The sequence below is a fragment of the Rousettus aegyptiacus genome, unplaced genomic scaffold (assembly GCF_014176215.1).
Source record: "Rousettus aegyptiacus isolate mRouAeg1 unplaced genomic scaffold, mRouAeg1.p scaffold_m13_p_9, whole genome shotgun sequence".
Lineage (NCBI taxonomy): Eukaryota > Metazoa > Chordata > Mammalia > Chiroptera > Pteropodidae > Rousettus > Rousettus aegyptiacus.
Genome location: NW_023416312.1, coordinates 71535852 through 71555389, shown reverse-complemented (window position 1 = coordinate 71555389; position 19538 = coordinate 71535852). Strand labels below are relative to the sequence as shown.

Sequence of the window (19538 nt, the reverse complement as noted above, 5' to 3'; positions counted from 1 at the left end):
AATCAAAAGGACATGGTGTTGGCAGAAAAACACGCACAAACCAGTGGAATAGAATTAAGAGTCCAGAAGTAAACTCATGTTTATATGAACAAATAATTTTTCACAAAAGATCCAAAAACATACAATGGAGAAAGGAAAGCCTCCTCCAATAAATGGCACTCAGAAAATGGAAAGCTATCTGCATGCAAAAGAACGATACTAGACTGTTGTCTATCATCACACACCAAAATTTACCAAAATTGATTAAGCACCTGAATATAAGACCTGATACAATAAATTGCATAGAAGAAAACATAGGAACTAAACTCATAGACCTTGGACTTAAAGAGGATTTTATGAATCTGACCTCAATGTTAAGGAGAGTAAAAGCAAGAATAAATGAATGAGACTACATCAAACCAAAAGAGCTTCTGCACAGCAAAATAAACTGTCAATAAGCTAAAGAGAGAATCTTCTGAAATGGAAAATATATTTTGCAAGCAATGCCTCCAATAAGGGCCTAATATCCAAAATATACAAAGAACTCCTACAACTCAATAACAACAACAAAAAAATGATCCGATCAAAAATTGGGCAGAGGACCTGAACAGACGCTTCTCCCAAGAAGACATACAAACGACCAACAAATATATAAAAAGATTCTCAACATTGCTGGCTATTAGGGAAATGCAAATCAAAACCCCAATTAGATACCATCTCACACCTGTTAGAACAGCTGTTATCAACAAGACAAGTAATAGCAAATGTTGGAGAGGATGTGGAGAAAAAGGAACCCTCATCTACTGCTGGTGGGACTGAAAATTGGTACAGCCACTATGGAAAACAGTATGGAGTTTCCTCAAAAAAAAAAAAAAAACTGGGCCACCTTCTTACAGTATATACAAGAACAGACTCAAAATGAATTAAAGACATAAATGTAATCCCATTTGATTATTTTTTCCCTTGTCTGAGGAAACATATCCGAATAGAAATTACTGTTAGGCATATCAGGGAGTTTACAACCTATGTTTTCTTCTAGAAGTTTTATGGTATCATGTCTTATATTTAGCTCTTTAATCCATTTTGAGTCTATTCTTGTATATGGTATAAGAAGATAGTCCAGTTTCTTCTTCTTCGCGGAGGAGGGAGTGAGGAGGCGAGGGATGGGAGGGAGGGATGGAGGGAGGGAGGGAGGGAGGGATGGAGGTGGAGAGAGGAGATGGCGAGCGATAGGGGAGGGAGGGAGGAGGGAGGGCGTGGAGGGAGGGGAGGAGGGAATGAAGGAAGAAGGAAAGGAAGGAAGGAAGGAAGAATGGACGGAAGGAAGGAAGGAAGGAAGGAAGGGGGGAGGAGGGAGGGGAGGGGGAGGAGAGGGAGGGAGGAGGGAGGGAGGGAGTGCAGGGAGGAGGTGAGGGAGGGAGGGCGAGGGAGGGGGTGAGGGAGAGAGACGAGGGAGGGAGAAAGGAGGAAGGAAAGAAGGAAGGAAGGAAGGGGGGAGGAAGGAGGAGGGGAGGGGAGGGCGAGACGGGACGAGAGATGGAGATAGAGAGAGGAGGGCAGGGAGGGCGGGCGGGAGGGAGGGAGGGAGGGAGGGAGGGAGGGAGGAGGGAGGGAGGGAGGGAGGGAGAGGGAGGGAAGGAAGGAAGGCAGAAGGAAGGGGGAAGGGAGGGAGGGAGGGAGGAGGGAGGGAGGGAGGGAGGGAGGGAGGGAGGGAGGGAGGGAGGAGGAAGTAAAGGAAGGAGGCCTTCCTTCATTCTTCCTTCCTTCTCTTCCTTTCTCTGTTCTTTCTTTCTTTCTTTCTTTTCTTTTCTTTTCTTTCTTTCTTTTTCTTTTCTTTTCTTTCTTTCTTTCTTTCTTTTCTTTCTTTCTTCTTTCTTTCTTTCTTCCTTTCTTTCTTCTTTCTTCCCCTTTTTGCATGTATCTTTACATTTTTCCCAGCACCATTTATTGAAGACATTGTCTTTACTCCACTGTACATTCTTCCTCCTTTGTCATATATTGATTGTATAGGTGTGGATTTATTTCTGGGCTCTCTTTTCTGTTCCATTGATCAATGTATTTGTTTTTATGCCAGTACCATGCTGTTTTAATTACCATAGCCTTGTAGTATAGTTTGATATCAGGTATTCTACCTTCAACATTGTTCTTCTTTCTCAAGATAGCCATGGCTATTTGTGGTCCTTTACAGTTCCATATATACTTTAAGGTTATTTGTTCTAGCTCTTCGAAAAATTTCATTGGTATTTTGATAGGGGTTTCATTGAATCTATAGATTGCTTTGGGTAGTATAGCCATTTTAATGATGTTGATTCTTCCTACACATAAGCAGAGTATATGCTTCAATTTATTTGTATCTTCTTCAATTTCTTTTTTCAACAACATAATTTTCTGAGAACCGGTCTTTTACCTCCTTGGTTAATTTGATTCCCAGGTATTTTATTATTTTCAATGTGATTATAAATGAGATTGTCTTCTTAATTCCTCTTCTCAAAAGTCCATCACTGTATAAAAATGTCACTAACTTCTGTGGAATCTAAGAAACAAAAAGAACAAACTAATCAAAAACAGACTCACAAATATAGAAGACAATCTGAGGATGGCCAGAAAAAGGGGCTGGGCAGCTGTAAGAATGGGGTGAAGGGTTAAGGAAGTACAACTTAGTAATTTTTAGGGGGAGGAGGGAGATAGATGGGGTAAAAGAGGTCAGATATGTGGTGACAGAAATCTAATTATGGGAGGTGAACACTCAATGTAAACACATACACACACACACACACATATATGTATGTATATATATATAGCCTTACTGTTAAAATGTACAGCTGAAATTTATCAAAATTCATTAACCAATGTCACCATAAAAATAAAAAATAAGTAAATTAAATTAGTAGTTAATAGATGGAGACGGAGATGGGGAGCATGGCATAGGGAATGCAGTTAGCATTAATGTAATGGCTAGGTAGAGAGTCAGAGAGAAAGAGCAATTGGGAGAATTATTTTATAAACTATATAAATGTCTAAGCAATATATTGTATACCTAAAACTAATAATAAAATAAAATAAAATAATAAATGAATGAATTAATATAAATAAATAAATAAATAAGTTAGGAAAAAGAACTCTAATGGAATCTAAGTAAAATTTAAGGTTACCCCCCCCAATAAAAAGACTTAAATGTAAGCCCAAAAACTAAAACTTCCTTGAAGAAAACACAGACAGCAAACCATCTGACATATCTCTTAGCAAATTTTTTGTGATATATCTCCTTGTGCAAGGGAAACAGAAGAAAAAAATAAACAAGTAGAGCTATATCAAATAAAAAAGTTGTCTTCTGCATAGCAAAGGAAACCATCAACAAAAAGAAAAGACAGTCTACAGAATGAGATGAGACATTTGCCTAAGATACATCTGGTAAGGGGTTCATATTCAAAATTTATAAACTCAACAACAACAAAAACAATTCAATTAAAAAATGAGTAGAAATGATTTCACTTATATGTGGAATCTATAAATGAAAAATATAAACAAACAAAATAAAAACAAACTCATAGATATAAAGAATAAACTGGTGATGGACAGATGGGAAGGAGTTTTAGGGGACTGGGAAAAAAGGTGAAGGGATCAGGAAGTAGAAATTGATAGATACAAAATAGTCACAGAGATATAAAGTATAGGAAAGGTAGTATAGTCAATATTGTAATAATTATGCTTAGTACCGGGTAGTTACTAGAGTAATCAGGGGTATTTCTTCATAAGTTGTATAAATATCTAACCCCTGTTCTGTACACCTGAAACTAATATAAAATAATAATGTCAACTTTGAAAAATAAAAAAAAAATTAACCCATGGCTATGGTAATAAAAAAAAAGTGTGGTACTAGTATAACAGACATATAGATACAATGGAATGGAATTTAGAGTCTATAAATAAACCCATACATCTACTGTCAATTGATTTTTAACAAAGGTGACTAGACCATTCAACGGGAAAAAATTTTTTCTTTCAAGAAATGGTGCTGGGATATCCCAATATCCACATTCAAAGAGTGAAGTTGACCTCTACCTCACACCTATAAAAATTAACTTGAAATGGATCAAGGATCTAAATTTAAAAGCTAAAACTAAATAAACTCCTAGAACAAAGGGATAAATCTCCATATCCTTCAGTTTTACAATTGATTCTTTGATATGACCAAAAAAAAGGTGCAAGAAACAAATAAACAAAAAAAGATAAATTGCGCCTCAGTGAAATAAAAGTTTTGTGCATCAAAGAATACTGTCACAAAAGTGAAAAGACAACTTACAGGATAGGAGAAAATATTAACAAATCATATTTCTGGTAAGGGTCTTATATTAACAGTATATGATAATGACCTTAAAGAACAATGAAAAAACAAATGATTTAATTTTAAAAATGAGCAAAGTACTTGAAAAGACATTTCACTAGAGAAGGTACACAAATAATTTTTAAAAATCACATAAAAAGATTCTCAACATCATTATTCATTAGAGAGATAGAAATAGAACCGTAAGATCTTGCTTTATACTAAGTAGAATGGTTATTCTAAAGAAACAAAATTGAATATAACGGATGTTAATGAGGATGTAAAAAAATTGGACTTCTTCTACACGGTCTGTGGGAATGTAAATTGTGTAGCTACTTTATAAAACAGTTTGGTGATTCCTCAAAAAGTTAAATATAGAATTACCATATGACCCAGCAATCTCACTCCTAGGTACATACCCAAAATAATTGAAAATGTGTATTCAAACAAAAACTTGTACATGAATGTTTCTAGCAGCACTATTCACAATAGCCAAAAAGTGTAAATAATTTACTTACCGCTAGGTTTCCAAAAACTGATAAATGAACAATTGTGGTATAGCCATACAATGAAACGTAGTTTAGCCATAGAAAAGAATTGATACATGGTGTAGTATAAATGGACCTCAGAAATGTAGGCTAAATATATTAAGGCAGATGCAAAAGGTCCCATAGTGTATTATTCTATTTATATGAAATGTCCAGGATAGGTAGATCCATACAGATAGAAAGTGGATTGAAGATTTCGATGGAATATGTAGAGAGGGTAAGGAGTGTGACTACTTAATGGGTGTGGGGTTTTCTATTAGAGCGATGGATTGGGAGGTAGATGAAGGTGGTGGTTGTAAAACATGGTGAATGTACTGCCACTGAATTGTACACTTTAGAATGATTAATTTTGTGTGATGTAAATTTTGCCACACACAAAATTACTGTAATGGAACAGCAACTATCCTTGTATGCACCATAGATAAAAGGCAAACTCTTTTTACTTCCTACTTACTATTTGATTTGGGCTTGTTGTCCTCATCATCTTTCAGGCGGTTGCTATTTTCCATTGCTTGTTCTTAGTAATGAATCTTTCCAGTGTTTACTAGAGACACAAATATACAGGGTTTGAAATTATCAAGGCCTGGTGGTGCAAGCAGCCATATCTTCTCACACTTCAGCAGCTTTATTATGGCAAGTCAGTTGGTAAAGGAGTCAGGGAAAGCAGAGTTGGCCTTAGCAGAAGGCCTGGAAGATAATGGTTAAATTCAGAGGTACCAAGATGTGGTGGGTACTTTCCTTATAAATGTTTATTTAAAATTTTCTGTATAAACTTGAGTAAATTATATTACTATAAATTACACCCATTGTAAGCTATTTTAAAAACCTCAGTTCTGAACCTTCTGGTAAAACAAAACCTACTCTCTTACTTGTTTCGTGAGTTTAATTTATAAACAATAAACTGGACTGGTAACTTGAGGGCGAGATTATAATAGGGGAAAGGTACATTTCAGAAATTGTTGTAAAACTCAAAGATGTTTAAAGAGCTAAGATTGGGAATTTTAGATTTAAGCTCTACAACCCAGGCTTTTAAACTGCTTTATATTTTAAACAAAACCAAATTAAAAACATTCTCCCTATTTTACTGTTCAGAGAAGATTCTCTATAGTGCCCATCTGAGACTAATATTCTATTATATTGTAAATTTAGCTTAACAAGTACCTGATTTCATGCAACAACCAAACCCATATTAGAAATTTACCCTAGAGAGAAATCATGTGAAAATGAAAAGAATAACAAATCCTGCCCTAGAGGCTGACCACAATAACTAACTTCACTTTTCTGGCCTAGTTTCCCAGGTATAAGATAAAGGGATTGGACTAGTGATTCCAAAGGACCCTCGAAGATCTTTTATTATGTTTTATTCCATTGCATACCTAGCATTTTGAAATACATTTGCTATTTTCCTAATCACGACCATTTTTCTCATGCTTCTGAATTATCTAATGGAAACAATGTCTGTCCAAGAACACTTTTTCCCCTTGAGCTTGGACTAATTAAGGTTAGGGTGACAGGATAGTAGATATGTGTTTAGTCACAGAACTGTCATATGAAATTAAATTTAGAAAATGGCAGCATCTGGGTGCTTATTGGTATAGCTGCCAAATCCAGCCACAATTATTCAAATAAATTTAAATAACATTGTGGCTTGAGGAATTAGCAAATTTTTGACAAGTTTTAAAAAATTTATTTTTTCTGTTTGGATTTCAGAAGCTGATTTTTTGGACAGCTTCTGAAATTCAAACATATTTTGTTTTGAAAATATTTTCAAACTAACTGTATTTATCTTAAATACTATTTTAATCTGCTTAAAATTTCATGGTAGAAATCATTTTCTTGGGTACAAATATTGAAAAGACAGATTTAGAAGTATGACAGTCGAGTCAGAATAAAAAAGTTATTTAAATTTTAGCATTCTAAGCATCACATTTTAAAACCTAGTCTGTTCTCTGAATTTGTAAGATATGATTTGTACCAAGACTATCTTTATTTACATTTTAACTGCAAATTTTGAAATTTTTTAAATTTAAATTTATTTAGTTTCAGTTTTAATTTTTTTTAAATTTGAAATTTAAGTGCTAAGCAAATTCCGTGTGTGTACTGGAGGTAATCTAATAAGTGTAAATTGAGAAACATTCTGATTTTTCAATGATACATATTTAGACAAAATTTTATGCATACCTCTTTTCTAGGTCTCTTGATCACAATTTCTAATGATGATGATGATAACAGTACAATAAAATGCTTGGCCATAAAATTATATTTTATTTCATACAATGTTTTTCCTAACAAGTGCAATATTATCTTTAAACAACGTGCAGTTCTGCTACTCAGACAAACTTGGCATTTGAGTTTATTTCACTTACACTAACACCAAAACATTGCTTGACGTGGTTTGTCTTACTGTGTTTAAGGAATTATTACAATACCTTAAATCAGTAGCATCTGTAGCCACTAAAAGCTTTGTATGCTCTACTTTGTCATTGATATGAGACAAAAAATTTCTTCAAGTAGTTCTCACATCACAGACTTTCCACAGTGATAAAGACTGGAATATTTTTCACACATTAGAATTTGGAACTATTAAGCATAACCACCTAGACATAGAATTTTATTCTTTTCTCAACATAAATCCTTCATGCAGAACTTTGTTTTTTGTATATGTGAGGAAAAGGTCCCAAACTTCCGGGATTAATTTCTTCCACTTGAAGAGTAATAGTGAGGTGATTAACAAGATTGAACTCAGACATTTACTCAGTGCATAGGAAATTCATGAACTGCCCTGTGGTACCTCAGGTCAGGAAGTGAGAATGGATATTGGTGGTTTAACCCACTGTCATTCAATCTTTGATTTATTTAACAAATACTTTAGCAATATGTTTGGTTTTGAGAGGATTGCACAGACTTGCTCTCAGCCCTCAAGGAGTTTATAACATAATTAAGTAGAAAGGATATGTCTTTCTTGGTATTATTTAACTTTTCACATGGATAGACTGGAGCCAAATGAAAGAATAGGGAGGATTTACATTGGCAGATGGAAAAGGTAAAACTTGTGACATACTTCATGACTGAGATACAAGTGTGTTTAGACCGCTCTTATGGGGAATGGGAGAATCACCAGGAGTATTTGAGCAGGTTTGTGTTTTATCAAATCTTGTCTGGTACCAGTGTATCAAAATGGTGTATAAGAATAAGAATGGCAGTTAGAAAGTCATTGTAATAATCCAGCCATAAAATAATGGATGTCAAAACTATGGTCTTTAGAAGTAAAGCTGAAAAGAAAACATGCAAAAGAAATATTTATAAAATATATTAAGCAAGAGTTTTTGTTGTTGGAATATGGGAGTCAATGGCTTAAAAAAGAATAATTAGATATCTTTGAGATTTTCAGCTTAAATGTTTGGGAGAAGGGTTGTTTATTTCCCCCCACCAATTACAAATTGCTAAGCCTCTTTAGAAGCACAAGAACTTCATGTTTTAGGTGCCAATTAATCAAAAAGCTGAACTCTTTCAGCTTCTGCAGTCCTAGGATTGCTTCAGAATTTGAGTAGATTTGGAGTCAATCCCACAGTGGAATTGTTCTGGAATACTTGTTTCTGAACTACAATCACTTTTGAATTGGGGAAGGGTATACTAATTGAGTAAATTGATGAGAAAGGACTTGATTTCTTTTGGTGAAATAGAGATAAGAGGTGAGTTTCAAGACCAAACTGTGTTCCCAACTTCACTTGAATAAAACAGCACTTATGGTGTCCCAGCGCAGTGGTTCTCATACTACAAGTGACCCTGCAATCACTTAGGATCCACAAGCCTTATTCCAGAGGATCTTGATCTCACTGATCCAGAATATCTGTAATCTAGATATCAGTATGTAGAAATCCAGACTGGGATATCTTTTGACAAACACCCCAGGATATTATAATGGAAAATGGTCCAAGGACTTCACTGAGAAATGCTGTCTTTAGACTGAGTACAGATTCCTTAGCTTAATCTTGTACCTAGTATTGGATATATATTTTTTTGCAGGCAGAGTTTAAGTTTATAGTCCATTGGGGTGCATGTGTGTGTGAGAGCGTGCACTGCAATATGTAATATTTCTATTGCTTTGAGATGCACCCCTGCTTCAGCTTACTTTTAGAATCATTAAGATGTTACTGTTGAGCACGGAACTTGAAATGAAAATAGAGACTTAAAAATAAAATGAAAAGGTCAATGTTAAATAAGAAATCTGGCTTTCCATCTGTTTTGTCTTAAAAATCACTATCTTCCTCTATATTTTGACCAAAGCTTCAAATAGTTCTACTTGTAAGATCCACAAGCATTGAATTGTATTTATACAATGGAATTCAATAAAACAAACCTCATAAAAAAAACTTTTACCTTTAAACTTTCCAGATGATAAAATTAGCAACTATCTGTTATAAAAAAAGGAGTTGGGGGGATCGTTTGGTAAACTTGAGAGATGCCCTAGTGACATCCTTTAAAATTAAATGCCATATGCCTCTTCTTTCCAATCTGAAGGAAATGACTGATTTCTTTACTACTGTGAAAAGGTATATGACGTGCCATTTCAAAGCTGACAGCAACCTGGCTGGAACTCCCTTCTTAGGGTAACACCTGCCAGGGAAGCCTGCATCAGGCAAACATTTGGGAGTTCTCTGATGTAGGGAAGACTGATTATTTCCAGACCTGTCCTGCACGCTCTTGCACTGAGCACTGTTCCAAAATGATTAGCATTTCAGAAGCTTGAATTGTGTCAATGGAATGCCAACTAATTTTGGATGACCTTATATAGAGCACTCCTTTTTACTCATGTGATGATTATAGTATATTTCTTGTCCTAATCTATATGCTTTAGGCTAGCCTCATCTGCTAGCAGGAAAGGGGGTAAGTCAGGCACTGATACAGCTGTTTTGGTTGATATGCTTCTAAAACTGCTGTCAGTCTGGGTTTTTGACTGTATTGATGTTTTTTTCCATTCTTTTCCTTTGCTGAAGTATTTTTTTTATCAGAGTGACACTGATTAACAAAATCTAATAAATTTCAAGTGTACAATTCAGATGTGTTTTGATGTTTTTGAAGCATGAATAAATACTGCCTTAGCTGATCAAAAGAACACTGATATCATTTGGGGAACATTGGAGTGAAGTGTTAATTTAACTACCTTGACTTTTCTCAGAATTTTTTCATTAGAGTCATTGGATACAGAAACCTTTCAAGTGATTGTTTGCTAAGATAGCACATACAGCTGGGGGAAATGGGACAAATCAGCTATTTTAAAATTATTTTATAGTTGACACTTTTGAGGGAAAGTTTTTAACAAGTGAACGTAGCCATGTAACTGCAGTAAAAATAAGCTTTGAGTTCACTCAAAACAACTACATAATCAGATACTTCTGCAACAAGATAGTTACCTGTATTTTAATAACCCCCTGTGCTGCATGCGGCAAGCATGTATCCTCTTACTCTGCATCCTCACTTAGCCTCAAAATTATCCTGTGCTATGCTTCATCATGAGTAGTGGAATTAGTGACAAGAGACGGCTTTCTTCAAACAAGTGATAGAGTTTTATTTTCTAAGGAAAAGAATTACTAAAACCAAGAAGTTATTTTCATCTTTTTCTATTTTATCAAAACACCAGCAGCTTTGTCCAATTATGCTTGTTACTTAACTGCAACTCTGTTATGTGACATTTTTCAGAATATGAAAGAGTCATTTCTTAGAGACTTTAGGAGTCTAGATGAACACCATGAGGCAAAAATCAGGTAATAGTTAAATTTATCTCAATTTATCAAGGGCAAAAGAAGTAGACAAGAATTCCTGAAAATAACACAAATCAGTTAGATAAATTTAGAGAAAGATAAAATGCAATACCTTCACAGACTTAAGTATACAGGACTGAGAAAAGTGATTTCTCAAATAATATTATTGCTTTAGAGGAAAAAATGCTGTAAATGATAGAGGCTCTGTTCATCCCTCTGGCGACCAAAATCAAAGTTATGACAGAAACAAGGAGCAAACAGCAAGGAAAAATCACCTGGGATCTAGCTGAACAAGCCATACAACTAGGAAGAAATCTATGAAATCTAAGAAATCACCCAGCAACGGCAGAAGGTAGAATGGGGTGAGGATGTGAGGCTGCCCAGTCCTGAGCGGCTGAGTGGGGCAGAGGCTACAGGAGTTTTAGATGCCTCTTAAAGGGGCCACGTCTATGAGTAGACTTTTGCAGTGACAGACCTGATTGCTCTGAGCACCAGTGTTGGTTCGGCTGTGCAGGGGACACCAAGGACTTACAGGGGAACACTGAGTTGTCACAATAAGGGCTGAGGCGACACTCACCCTATATAGAAGTGCCAATGGTATCCATTGTTCCTCTGTTGAGCCCTTTCCCCATCCCAGTATGTGTGATCAGTGCTGCCATAGTGGAGACTTCATCAAAATTGGTAACACAGGTCACTCTGCCCAGAGGATTTCCTGAAACTCCACCTCCCCCAACTCGCTGCCTCACCCAAACCACATCCAAGTGTGTCTTTACTTAGCCAGGTGCCCCTAAACTCACACTGGTAGCAGCTTGTCTTGGTTTCTGGTGTGGCCTTTTGAGGCAACTCTAAACACAGCATCTGTGAATTGCTTGCTGAATCTTAACAAGTGGCTCCAGAGAGGCAGAGGCTTGGACTAAATTTGGCCTGCAGCTGAACCCCTCTCAGGACTGTGCTGCTGGACACCTACTCCACAAAGCCATGCTAATAAGACCAAGAGGCTTAGGAACTTTGATTGGTACATAGAAACAAACACAGAAAGACAGCCAAAATGGGAAGACAAAGAAGCAGAAACCGTATGGGAGAACAGAACAGAGATCCAGAAATAATGGAGTCAAGCAACCTAACAGAGGCAGAATTCAAAACACTGGTTATAAAGATGCTCAACGAACTTAGGAGAAGTATAGATAAATTCAGTGAGAACTTTAATAAAAAGATAAAAAGCATAAAAATGGAAATAGAAATTATAAAAGGGAACCAGTCAGAAATGAATAACACATTATCTGAGATGAGAAGCATATTAAATAGAATAAATGAAATGAATAAAGAAGATCAGATGACCTATATAGAAGATGGGGAAATATAGGGGGATCGGAGGAGGGTGAATTGGGTAAAGGGGATCAAATATCTGGTAGCTGATGGAAACTGGTCTGTATATCCAATAGAATATACAGATGTCAAATTATAATGTACACCTGAAAATTATTTAATTGTATTAACCAATGTTACCCCCAATAAACTTAATTAAGAAAATTATTTACAATAGAATCTAATTTTAGTGCATACATTTTATTTCATTTTTATTCATAGTTATCAAAAACTGCTGCCTCCTTAGAGAAAAAAAAAATGGCATAGATGGTAGAGGCTCTGTTCATCCCTCTGGTGACCAAATCAAAGTTGCGACAGAAACAAGGAGGAGTAGCAAGGAAAAATTTCCTGGGATCTCGATGAACAAGCTATACAACTAGGGAGAAATAAGAGAAATCACTCTGCAGGGGCAGAAAGTAGGATGAGGTAAGGACGTGGGGTTGCCTGGTCTCCAGTGGCTGAGTGAGATGGAGGCTGTGGCAGTGGCAGCAGCAGAAGCCTCTTAAAGGGGCCTTGTCAGCGAGCTAAGGGGCCTTGTCAGCGAGCAGATTTTCGCAGTGAGGGATCTGCTCACTCTGAGCACCTGTGATGATTAGACTGCACACAGGGGGCACCACAGACATACAGGGAGACATTGTCGGAGTGAGGTCCAAGGCAAGACTTTCTCTGTACAGAAGTACCAGCAACATATCCATTGTTCCCTGTTGAGACCTTCACCTCCCAGTGCTCCAGGCACAGCGCTGCCATAGCCATGACATCATCAAACTGGATAACAGAGGTCACTCTGCCCAGAGGATTCCCTGAAACCCCACCTCCCCTGGCTCAATGCACCACCCAAGTCACATCCAGGCATATCTGCATATCCTCAGTGAGTCAGGTGCTCCTTGCTGAGCAACAACTAGACTCACACTGTTAGCAGCTGGGTTTGGTTTCTGGTGTGGCCTTTTAAGGCAACTATAAGCACAGCATTTTTGGATTGCTTGCTGAATCTTAACAGGTGGCCCTGGAGGGGTAGTAGCTTGGGCTATATTTAGCCTGTAGCTGAACCCCTCTCAGAACTGTGCCACTGGACACCTACTTCACAAAGCCACACTAATAATACTGGGAGACTTAGGAGCTTTGCTTAGTATATAGAAACAGACACAGAAAGGCAGCCAAAATGGGAATACAAGAAGCAGAAACCATATGACAGAAGGAAACAGAGATCCAGATATAATGGAGTCAAGTAATTTAACATACAGAGTTTAAAACACTGGTTATAAAGATGTTCAATGAACTGTTGGGAAGTGTAGATAAATTCAGTGAGAACTTCAACAAAGAGATAAAAAAAAACATAAAAATGGAAATGGAAATTATAAAAGGCAACCGGTCTGAAATGGAGAACACATTATATGAGATGATAAGTATATTAAATGGAATAAACAAATAAATAAACAAAATGAATAAAAAAAAAAGAATCAAATGCCCTATCTAGAGGACAGAATCACAAGAGATAAGATGACAAGACTATTAAAATAATTTAAGGAGCATATGGAACATATTAAGGATCCAAATATCTGTTAGATCGGCATAACTGAAGAAAATCAAGATGTTGAACAGCTGTTTGAAGAAATAATGATGGAAAACTTCCCTAACCTGGTGAAAGAAATGGTCGTAAAACCCCGGGAAGCTCAGAGAATTCCAAAAATCAGAACTCCAAAGAGACTCACACAAGACCCATCATAATCAAAATTCCGAATGTTAAATACAGAGAAAGAATATTAAAAGCAGCAAGAGAAAAACAGATAATTAATGGTAGGAGAATACCATAAGACTGGCAGCTGATTTCTCAAAAGAAACTATGCAGGACAGAAGGGTTTCACACAAAATAGTCAACAGGATGAGGACCCAGAATCTACAACCAAGGATACTTTATCCAGCAAAGCTATCATTTATAATTGAAGGACAAATAAAGGGCTTCCCAGACAAAAATAAGCTAAGGGAATTTATTGCCACCAAGACAGTATTACAGGAAATACTGGAGGGACTTCTTAAAGAAGACAAAACATGTATCAAAAACATGAATAAAGAATGGTTAACAACCACATTCCTATCGATAAATACCTTAAATGGAAAAGAATTAAGTGCTCCAACCAAAAGATAGAGTGGCTGAAAGGATAAGAAAACAGACCCCTACATATGCTGCCTACAAGAGATTCACTTCATAATAAAAGACACATACAGACTAAAAGGAAGGGGATGGAAAATGATATTGCTATGACGGACCTAGAAGGTATTTAAGTCACAGAGAAAGATAAACACTATATCATTTCACTTATATGCAAAATCTAAGGGGAAAAAAGAACAAACTAATCAAAAACAGACTCACAAATACAGTGGACAATTTGGTGATAGACAGACGGGAGGAAGATTTTTGGTGGGGGGACTGTGAGAATGGGGTTAATGGTTAAAGAAGTACAAATTAGTAGCTGATGGATGGTTACGGGGATGGGGAGCATGGCATAGGGAATGCAGTTAGCATTAATACGTTGGCTAGGTGGAGGGTCAGGGGAGGAAGGGAGCAATTGGGGGGATCATTTTATGAACTATATGGATGTCTAACCAATGTACTGTATACTTGAAACTAATTAAAATAATTTTTAAAAAATCCTGCCTCTAGAAAACCTGATGACATTTCCACCAGACATTAAGGAATTCTAAGCATAGAGAAGAGAATGCACAAATGCATGAAAGCCACAAAGAATAATGAATTCAGAAACTGGGGAGTCTTTTGGATAGTTAACAGTGGTTCTTAAACTTGAGCTATCTGGTGTATCTTCAAAAAATTATATTCCTAAGTAGCTACTCTGAAAAGCCATTTTTGCATTGTTCTCAGACCTGGCTCTCCACTCACTGCAGCCCTCTCGGTCATGCGCTTTTTCCATCACTGTGGACTCTGGCACCTTTTTCTCCAGTCCTCCAACTTTCACTTTATTTTGAAACTGCTGTGTTGGATTACTGGCCTGCCCCGCCACGTCAGACATGGCTGTGGACACCAGCTCTGAGATCACCACTAAGGACTTAAAGGAGAAGAAAGTTGTGGAGGAGGCAGAGAATGGAAGAGAAGCACCTGCTAATGGGAACACTAATGAGGAAAATGAGGAACAGGAGGCTGACAATGAGATAGATGAAGAAGAGGAAGGAGGGGATGAGGAATTGGAGGAAGGTGATGGTGAGGAGGAGAATGGAGATGAAGATGAGGCTGAAGCAAACAGGCAGCTCAAGATGATGAGGATAAAATGTTGACACCAAGAAGCAGACAAGCAACGAGGATGACTAGACAGCAAGAAAGAAAAAGTTAAACTTAAAGAGTAAAAAAGAATGGTCGCCATGACCTATTCACCATCCATTTCCAGTCTCTGAATGTGGTAATCTTTGAGTAGAGTGCTACCTGCCTGCCCACTGCAGGCCGCACAACCCACAGATGACACATGCTCTTCACCACCCACACCACAACATGAATTGGTAACAGGAAAGGAAAAAAATCTTGCAATGTTCTGCTTTGTTTTTTCTTAAATGTACTTCAAAAAAGAAAATTTGTGTATTTTTATTTACATCTTATATTTCTGTACATGTTGTTAGGGAGCAGCCATTTTTAATGATCTCAGGATGACCAAACCAGCTTTTGCAGCATTCTCTGTCCTGCTTCTGACTTGACTTGTTGTGTGAATGTGTTCATTATAATTGCAAAGGAGAAAATACATCTTGTAAAAGAAAAAGCAAAAATAACAACAAAATAAATCTTATCCTGAGCATTCCAGTTACTTTCTAATGTATGTTCTTATCTGTACTAGTAGTTAGTTTTTTATGAAATTGTTTAAAAGGTCAAAGATAAAAGGTTTCATTATTTTTAGGGGTTTTATTTTGGTCTTTGAAGTTGTTTCATTTATTGTATTTTTGGCCTGTTTGATGTATGTGTGAAACAATGTTGACCGACAATCAACCAAAATTTTATTTTGTTAAGTTGTTCTAACAGTAACAACAAAAAGAAAGTCCTGGTTTCCATTTCAATGATTCTGATTCAGGAGGTTGGAGTGGGACCCAAGAATCTGAATGGTAAGCAAGACTCACCCTCTCACTCGGATGAATCTGATGCATGACAAGGGGAAAAATCCTGAGCTAGAATTTTCTGAAGGTAGAATGCAAGGAAAAGCCAAACTCAGAAAGTCTAACAGGCTTATTCACCTTTGGAGTCAAGGCTGAGACTACCCCTTGAACTCTATCTCTGGCTTAGGACTGCAAGCCACATAGACCATTGAGTCAGTTTTGGCTGTGGGCTGCAAGCATACATACCAGCCCAATTACCTTGGTCTTTTGTTCTTAGCTCAATTACAGTCCTCAGAATAAAGCTTAAATAGCTGCTAGTATGTTCTGTGTGCCAGAGGCATGGACGTACCAACAGCTCTTCACTGCTGTTAGTTAATGGCCAAATATATCCTTAAACAACCCACTCTTCTCACAAAGGTATGGAATGGGATCAGTTTCTGGCTATTCTCCTCAAAGCTATGGGCCTTTATCAATTAATTAATTAATTGATTGATTGATTAATTAATTTATAGGCGATGCAACCCTTAATTGACCTCACAGATTGCAAGGACCTTGTCAGCTTAAAATCCCTTATTGGTTTTTTTATGCCTATAGCACCTGGTCTTCCTAGGTGATCTCCCATCGAAGTGCTAACAAGGCCCAACACTGCTTAGCTTCTGAGATCAGACGGGATTGGGCTTGTTCAGGGTGGCATGACCATAGACTATAGGCCTATATTTAAAACATACCAATTTTAAAGTCTCCCTTTGAGACATTTTAAACGGGAAGGTGGGAAAACGAGGCTAAAGTTAAAAACAAATACACAAAAAGTACTACACCAGAAATAAATTTAGAGCCAATTTAATAGCTGACCAGTATTCATTAAGCAGCTGTTGTATTCCTGGAGCAGTGCAAAATGCTATAGGAAAGGGAATGCCATTATTCCTGTTCCCAGGCAGCTTAAAGTCCAGGCGTGAAAGAGAAAACTAAAGTACATGAAGATGTGCCTTTAGGTTCTGCACCGAATTCTGATTTGTGGGAGTGTAGGGGTTTCCCCCCATACTACCTCCAGCAATGTTCTGTACACCACCCTGGCATTCTACAATTCAACATAATTCTGTCACTATAAACCATTACGTAGTGTTAAATTACAAAGCTTAAGAGTTCGGTCCTACAAGACTGCTTCATTCACCAATATACACACTTCAGATACCAGTCCCAAATCCAGGTGCTTCTGACCCACAAGCCATCAATTGTAGATTCTAGCAACCCTCTCCTTGTGTTTGATTAATTTGCTAGAGCTCACAGAACTTGGGAAAAAACTGTCTTACCTTTACTAGTTTATTGAAAAATAAGATAAGAGTGTAATTGAACATTAAAATGGAAGAGATGCACAGGGCAAGGTATGATCTTCCATGCTCTCTCCAGGTGCACCATTTTCCCCACATCTTTATGTGTTCACCAAACTGGAAGATCAGGGAACCCCGTCCTATCAAATTTAGTTCCCCTGGTAACTAGCCCCTATCCTTAGGTGCTTCCTAAAAGTCATTAACATAACAAGAGACATCTTTATAGGTTTCATCACTGAGGAAATTCTAAGGGTTTTAGGAGATCTGTGTTAGAACTGGGGGCGAAGGCCAAAAATATATTGCTTATTATAAATCACAATATCACAGTGTGTCAAGTTGGACTATAAACGTCAGTTTTATCAGTGTCAGGACACTTATTTCACTCCAATTAATTTTGTGTGCATGAATACATGTGTCAGTGTGTGTGATTGTGTTGGCCCCCTCCTTATCCATTCCCCTCCTCCAGCCCTAGCTCTCTGTATGCAGAGACCTTGACTAGGCCCTCAGGGAAGATACTGGGAAGTCAGACAATGCCCATCCTCTCAAGGTTGTTATTCTCATTGCCAAAAAAAAGATAACTACCAAGAAGGACTCCTCATTGCTAACTGGGCTCAAATTTTAAAGCAGGGCCTAGTGGTCATTTCTATACAGGGGCTTATCATGCAAGCCATGTTTTAGAGACAAGCCAGCACTAAACTGCCTGCGCTTGCATTGAACTGCCTGCCAGTACTATGTTCCTGCCATCTAAGCCAACCCTTATAAAGGAGTTTCTGAAATCCTATTTCAACCAATAGGACTGAGACTTTCCCTAACCAGTGAGAAATGCACAGCTATATGCCCATCAATTAACATCTTCACTGGCCAATCAGCTCAGCTCCACTCTGACCAGTCAGGACAGTGTTTTTTGGACCAATCGAACTGTGAGGATTTGAAGTCCTTATTTACATGAGGACACACCAACCAGGGACCAGGAACAAGTTCTCTCTTTACAAGTCAGATCCCCTCTGGTTCCGAGAACACATTTTCTCTTTCCAGGAAAGGTCAAAAGCTTCATTTCCTTCAAACGGAGCTGAAATGCTGAAGATGTCTCATCAGAGCAGAACTATCTAGTCAGAAAGGGGCATTTCAAAAGGGGTAGGTGTGTCAAATATTGGACTAAGAAAATGGAAGTTGAAAATAGACAGATTTGTTTGGTGGGGAACAAATATAAATTAGGGAATAAGAGAGGGTAAAGTCAATGTGATTCAGCCTGCTTAAAATTTCTAGCTGTATTATTAACAAGGTCACAATTACTCTTTATTTCAGAGTAAAAAGCCCACAGATTTTTTCTGTTTTAGCTTTTCTATTAAGCTTTGTGCAAGTTCACTTTATAGTGGTAAGAACATGAGGTTCTGTAGAAAATGGAGGTCTGACACTTCTTGGCCAAGTCATTGTACTCTTGCAGGTTTCTGCAGAGCAGAATGGCTAGACTCTAGGCTCTGGAGTAAGACCAAGTTTGAGTTCCAGCTCTTTTACTTATAAGCCATCTGGGGCAAGATAAATATCCTCTCTGTGCCTCAGTTTTCCCATCCATAAACTTCACCAGGTTGTTATTAGTAATAAATAACATACTTTATGCATCCACCATAATATTGAACACCTATAAGGGCCCAATAAACAGCGGTGATTATTATTTCTCTTAGTCCGAGAGCCAATGGGATTAGCAATTATCAGACAAACACAGATTACAGGCTTGGCTGGTAAATTCAACCAACATGTATGCACTTTTTGTGCCACAAATCCCTGCTACAGAAGGCAAGATTTATAACAATGCATAGAAAACCTCACTTCCACCTCAGTAGATAGTTATTTTCACAAGGCCTTCTACTGAAATGTCTTCCTGGAATAGTTTGGATTTGCTAATAAGGAACACTTATCTCAGCCTAAAACATGAATTTGACACTCTCCCTTCAAAAGTGTGGTACAATTAAAACAGAATAAATGAGGTTGACCTTCACTGAACTCAATAACTGGAGAGTGGCTAACAGCCAACCAACTGCTGTTTGGTTAGCCTGGCAAGCTAGCACAGTGAAAAGGGTATATGATTGGGGCCACAGAGACTTCAGATAGGGTCTTGGCTATTGGCTTGAATAATGTCTCTAAATCT

At 37.4% G+C, this 19538-nt stretch overlaps 2 pseudogenes; one reads left to right on the top strand and one right to left on the bottom strand.

Annotated features, from left to right (window-relative positions):
- LOC107509387 overlaps window positions 1-15297 on the top strand; it is a 126718-nt pseudogene extending 111421 nt beyond the window's left edge.
- Window positions 15298-16649: 1352 nt separating this feature from the next.
- LOC118607976 lies at window positions 16650-16768 on the bottom strand (annotated as a pseudogene).
- Between the last annotated feature and the right edge of the window lie 2770 nt (window positions 16769-19538).